Source organism: Octopus bimaculoides, chromosome 7 (assembly GCF_001194135.2).
Source record: "Octopus bimaculoides isolate UCB-OBI-ISO-001 chromosome 7, ASM119413v2, whole genome shotgun sequence".
In the NCBI taxonomy this organism is placed as follows: Eukaryota; Metazoa; Mollusca; class Cephalopoda; order Octopoda; family Octopodidae; genus Octopus; species Octopus bimaculoides.
This window is the reverse complement of record NC_068987.1, coordinates 4,251,405-4,257,988: the sequence shown is the minus strand read 5'-3', so window position 1 is coordinate 4,257,988 and position 6,584 is coordinate 4,251,405. Positions and strand designations below refer to the sequence as shown.

At 37.9% G+C, this 6,584-nt stretch overlaps 1 protein-coding gene across 1 annotated transcript in view; it reads right to left on the bottom strand.

Moving 5' to 3' along the window:
- The window catches only part of LOC106874127 (uncharacterized), a 54,724-nt gene that overhangs the window by 21,611 nt on the left and 26,529 nt on the right, over positions 1-6,584 (bottom strand). The gene's annotated exons all lie outside the window — the stretch shown is intronic.

Here is a 6,584-nt window from a genome sequence, read left to right as displayed (position 1 = left end):
GTGATACAGATTGTGCTCGGGAAAGGAAAGAAAGAGAATTTGACGTTTCGAGCAGAGCTCTTCGTCGGAAACAAAGAAACTCCAAAGAAGGGAAAGACAGAGGAAGAAAAAATTCGTCAACGATATCCACGATGTTACATTTATATACATACATACATACATACATATATATATATATATATATATATCATATTGATAGTAATGGCAAGACAACAAAAGAATGAAAGCGACCTCGATATTATGTAAATAGAGGAATTTATCTGTAAATATAATATGTGACAATTATTCGGTAGCCAACGTTAGATTCCTCATTCTTCTCAGCAGACTCACTTTACTCTTCGAATCGGTTTTACTAAATAACACAGGAATATAAGTAATTTTATACTTCTCCAAACAGTTCTATGACCCAGGTAGAAATTCTTTTCTACTCTAGGTACAAGGCCCGAAATTTTGGGGGAGGGGGCCTGTCAATTAAACCGACTCCAGTACGCAACTGGTACTTAATTTATCGACGCCGAAAGGATGAAAGGCAAAGTCGACCTCGGCGGAATTTGAACTCAGAACGTAAAGAAAGACGAAATACCACTAAGCGTTTCGCTCGGCGTGCTAACGTTTCTGCCAGCTCGCCACCTTCTGTGGCCGGAAACATTACCTTGGATTCGATCACTGTCTCAGTCTAGAAAACACTCTAATGTTCTGCTGCAAATAGGCTGCAGACAGAGCTATTTTTCCCCCTTTCGTTCACATGAACACTTGCATAGGTGCGCATGTTTGACTAAATGTGTCGGGAAGGCGTGAAGGGAATTTATGATCGTTTGTTTAAAATCTTTTGGTAAATTTCAAGAACGTGAAACAGTCGTGTAAATATAAAATAAAAAGAATATTTTTAAACTGAAATCTTTTTTAAGTAGCACTTTGTTGTCCGGACGTGATATTCTGGGGGGAACCCCCTCCCAAAAATTATTGTTAAAAGGAAACGTTGGAGATTTTATGTGACTCACTTTCACACGACATCTGTATATGTATGTGTGTTGGCGAGAGTGAGAGAGAGACAGAAACAAAGAGAGAGGGGGAGAGAGAGAAGGAGAGAGTGGGAGAGAGAAGATATGGAAGGGGAGAGAAATTTGCGCGCGCGTGTATGTGTGTGTGCACGCGCGCCCTGTCAAGGAGAAATAAATTTTGTCAAAGAATTAGGTTACAATCGAGCAACTTTCATTTTATAATTATTTTATCGATTTCTTTGAAACGAAAGGCTAAGTTGACTGTGATGTAATTCGTACTAAATACACAATACATCGATCTCTTAGTTATCATACACTTCGATCTGTATCGGTCAACTTTACTGCTATGTTTGATGGTGTTACTAAAGGACTGATCATGTCTTTTGAAGAAACCGATTTATTGGATATAAACTTTAACCATAAAATCTCATAAGGACTCCCAACAGACATATGGGCCCTAGTTGAGAACCACTGATACAGAATACCCATTGCTATGTGGTTTTTGCCTTCCTTTGGATAACCACTCCACCTTAATCCTACAAAAAAGACAATTAGCAACATATATATTGATTTCTGTGTATTAATCATTAGATTCTTTCTTTGACAGTCTTAAATCGATATCAGAGATCTCCAAGGAGAAGAGCAAATGAGAAAGTATAGCGTTTATGTGTCTCTGAAGAGACGTAATGATGTGAAATGAAATGGAATCAAGCGAAATAGCGACAAATCAGATTCAAAATCAAATCGTAGACCCAATTTTACGTCCGTTGCTCGCCGACAAACATATTCTGTATTCGATGTATTTAATATATTTAATATATCTGATGAGTCTAATTTGTTTATCCGCCTAATTGCCTCTATCTCCGCACGATTTGATCCCTTTCACAGCCTTTCTTTACCTTTTGATTCACATTGGTGTCTAAGTTTGAATCTTTTGAGCATTAAGTGTCTTCCATATGGAGAATCTCTGGATCTCATCTGTAGAGTATATTACTAGATGTCATTAACGCAAACATGGTTGTTTGAAAAGAAAACTCGATTTGCAACCAGATTGTCTCGGGTTGGACCCTACATCGTGGCGCAGGAGTGGCTGTGTGGTAAGTAGCTTGTTTAGCAAGAATTTTTAGTTGATCAAATCGACCTCAGTACTTATATATATATTTTTTTAGTCTGGTATTTATTCTATCGGTCTCTTTTACCGGACAGCTAATGTTATGGGGACGTAAACACATCAACACTGGTTGTCAAGCTATGGTAGGGGTCAAACATTCACACACACACGCATATAATATAATGTAACATATATATATATACATATTGGTGCATTGTTGTACCACTATCTTATATATATATATATATATATATATATATATAGGTGAAATTTTATAGAAAAGCAAAAGACGAAGACAGGTGTATGAACAACAAGCAAGTGTATTAGTTTGACACTTGGGAAAAATGAAAAAGTCTTTCATGTTTCGAGCCTATGCTCTTTAACAGAAATGAATAAGAGAAAATAAACAGAGAGAGAGTGAAAAAACCTTGTAGATTTCATCGGTCCAGCTGGCAAATATATGACGGGCTTCTTTCAGTTCCTGTCTGCCTACCAAATCCACTCACAAGGCTTTGGTGACAGCAGAAGACACTAGCCCAAGGAACTAGGCAGTGAGACTGAACTCGGAATTATGTGAGTGGAAAGTAAGCTTCTTACCACACAACTACGCCTGCACTAATTTGCTGGTTTTATTTAAGTGCATCATTGATCGATGTTCACATCGAAGCTGTTTCTATAGTCTTGATTGATTAAAGCAATCGTGGTCACCATATATTAAGTGTTTTCTCGTTTATTTCTCCGAATTTCTGCAGGATATAATCAGAGGTATCCTATAATGAGAATTCATACTTGTGAAAAAGGCAAAAATAAATAAACAAACTATATCTCTGTGTCTTCCCCGAAGGTATTAACGGTGTCAACCAAATGAAAAGATTACTAGCCTATGCTGAAGACGGAACGTCAATGCAGCAGCCATTATTGTACGGCTTATTCCAAACATAATTGCGGATTTTTCAGATTGACAGCCGAAGACTCATATTCTCTCGTCTTTGTGTGACCGAATAATCAACTGCTAATCTGATGTGTGATGCATAATTCCGGTAAAGTTCACGGAATTTTAAATGAAATAAAATTAGATTAACGTGTCAACAAGTTTTTTTGTTTTTTACATATTTGACTAATTCCATAGTTCAGTTCAGACAAATGGAAGATAAAGAAAGCAGATATTGTGCGTTAGACATCATCAACTACAATTCTCATCTTATTTTTTATTCCAATGAGGCAACTTTTTTTTTTAAAGCAGTATAGGATACGTTGGATAGTCTCAGATATACAACGTTTCATCAAAAGAAAAATCGATGGGATGATCACGACTGGAATTTTTTTTACTATAAATTTACTCCATTAAGGCTGATTTGGGATTTCGAAGGCCACGTGTTGTACTCTTTTTTGTTTAAGTCCGTTGGTTACTAGAGATAAGACTGTCTTTTTCCTTAATGGCATCTCAACACTGGAGAATTCTTGACTCTTTAGATTATCTCCCCTTCTCAAGTGGAGCTGGTTTTTGTAACTATGATACATCTTCGAAAGACGGAGATAATTCTAATAAATCAAGAATTTATGTTGTATAGCATTTGATAGACCTACATTTGTCTTTGTTCTTCAAATAGAAGCCAGTGGCCACTCTGACTTATTTCTAAAACGTTTTTGTTCAAATTATACAAATTACCTCGGCCATCAATATGTTCTACTCTTGGCAACAGGCGGTAAGGTCGGACAATTGCTGTGCTGATGACGCCGATTGAAACAGAAACACGTGCCCACCACTGTCCTCTTATCTCCGAATAATAAGCCCACTCTTTTACTTAATGGACACAACACGCCGCCAGAAATCGGTCCTGAGCCGAATACCCTTACAACTAAACAACGTGTAAGTGTGTGTGTGTGTGTGTGCGTGTGTTTGTGGTGTGTGTGTGTGTGTATGTGTGTGCGCGTGTGCGTGTGCGTGTGTATGTGTGTGTGGGTGTATAAGTGTGTATGTATGCGCGTGTGTGTGTGTGTGTGTGCTTATATTAAGAGAGTTCAGATTGAACGACGAGGCCCAATTCCTTCTCCACCGAGGAGTCACTTGTTGAATCATTCATCTCATATATTTTCGCTGACCTCACTGAGCACTGGACATCCATTGTTTGTGGTCACCTTTCCATTTACTTGGCTTACTGTGTCAAACAGGTTGTAGGAGGAGGACACCTGGTGACTCATTATGATGCAGTAAGTAGTAGTAGTAGTAGCAGTAGTAGTGATGGTGGTGGTGGTGCTGGTGCTGGTAGTTGTAGAAGGCAGCGAAGAAGATGAGAAAGAGATGAGAAAAGGAAGAAGAAGAAGAAGAAGAAGAAGAAGAAGAAGAAGAAGAAGAAGAAGAAGAAGAAGAAGAAGAAGAAGAAGAACAACAACAACAACAACAACAACAACAACAACAATAATGTGGAAGGGGAAGAGGCGGAAGAAGGGGAGGTGGAGAGAAATGGGAAGAGAAGGTAGGAGGAAGAGAAGAAGAGGGGAATGAAAGAAGAAAGTAATAAAAAAAGAAAGAAGGGTGATTTGGGTTAAGAGAGAAGGAAGAGAAAAAGGGGGAGAAAAGAAATTAGGTTTCTAAATGAAGGGCAATGAATAGAAATCTGTGTAATTAGTTTTCTATTTTTGTCTCTAATGTGTCTATACTGGAGAAGAAAATATGGCGGCCGATACGAGCGTGACACTGTGAATAGAATATACATATACATTATATATACATACATACATACATACATATATATGTGTGTGTGTGTGTGTGTGTGTGTGTGTGTGTGTGTGCATATATACACATATATATAGTGGAAAATGTGTCATTAAATGCTGGGAGAAAACAATAAAAAGTAGTAGTAGTAGTAGTAGTAGTAGTAGTAGTTTTCAGATCTCGAACATATATATATATATATATATATATATATATCCAGTTTTTACGTTCTGAGTTCAAATTCCGGCAAGGTCGACTTTGCCTTTATACCCTTTCGGGAGTCGATAAAATAATTTAGCAATCGATCACTGGGGACGTTGTGACTGCCTTGTGAACCGGAGATAAAGTACGATTTATTCGAGATCCGAGTTGTTCGAAAATCGAGGTTCTACTGTCGTATAACGAATCTGCACTTAGATTTTTTAAATCCCACGAAAGTTGACATTATTTGTAATTCTTTTAGGGTATGATATACCAGGTAGTAGGGTACTAAATGTATATATACGTATACAGGTTTAAGGTTATAGGCTAAGAACAGACAATTGCCCCTCAGTAGGATCGATATAAACGACTGATTCACGCTTGCAGATGATTTATTGCTCCGCAACTCTTTCAGATCCATCACAGCCAACCTTCACTCGATCCCATGATCACTTCACTTGCACCCTAACCTTCTCCCCCTCATTTACTGTAAAAATACCAACTACATTAACTTCCTTCCTCTCCGGGGTAAAAACTTCAAGTTAGCGATCAATAATCCGAAATCGATTTCAAATTATTTCTGCACAATTCACATTATCTTCTCCCTAATTTCAATAAAGTGATAAATTCTAACGCTTCTAACTCGTGATACTTTAAGAATTCGAACCCCAACTGCAAGATATTCAGTTAGGGGTCACGAGTGAGCCGCCACAGTTTCACGTGATTTGTCTATAAATCACTCAATCAGCGTGAAACTGTTTTGGATCTAAGATTCGCCTGCTTTTCACCCTATAAAAACAGACGCTTTCGGGGATTCGCATGAACCATCTTGGGTACCCGCTGAAGGTAGACCGACAAGATCAGACCACCTCGAGCACTCGGACAGACCACCTCGAGCACTCGGACAGACCACCTCGAGCAAGAAACGATTTCGGAGACCCACACCTGATGTACCACAGCTAGCTTTTAACAAGACACAGTGCGGTTCTCTCCTTCCAGTCGGCGGTTATATATTATCAGCATCTTTCTTTTATAAACAGCCAACGCTGTAAATCATGTCCGGCAATAAATATGTTAAAAGTTCATGAGTTGCTTCCTTTATTATACACGCCCCGCCAGCTAGAACCACACGACGATGGTCTTCTACAAAACAACACACACCAACAACCAACCAGCCGCCACCGCCACCAACATGCTACTCAATCAGAATCTCCCTCACCACAATGCGTTTATAGCATTGAACGGCACCCGTAGCATTCACGAATGAAAACATCTTAAAATGTGTAATTTAAAAAAAAAAAAAAAATTGAATTTTTAAATATCCCCCAACATTTTAATGATGCATTTAAATAAGATTTTGGACAACAGACATTCTAAGTCTGCATGTTTTTAAAATTAAAACTTTTTTTTTTTGAGAAACTGGTTTGGATTAGAAGATTTACAACCGTAGTAGTATATTTATTTATTTATTGATTTATCTACTTATTTATTTCCATTAATACGGTTCGCTTGTATTTTTAAGTGTGTAAATATATATTTTGTTTGCATTTGGAAG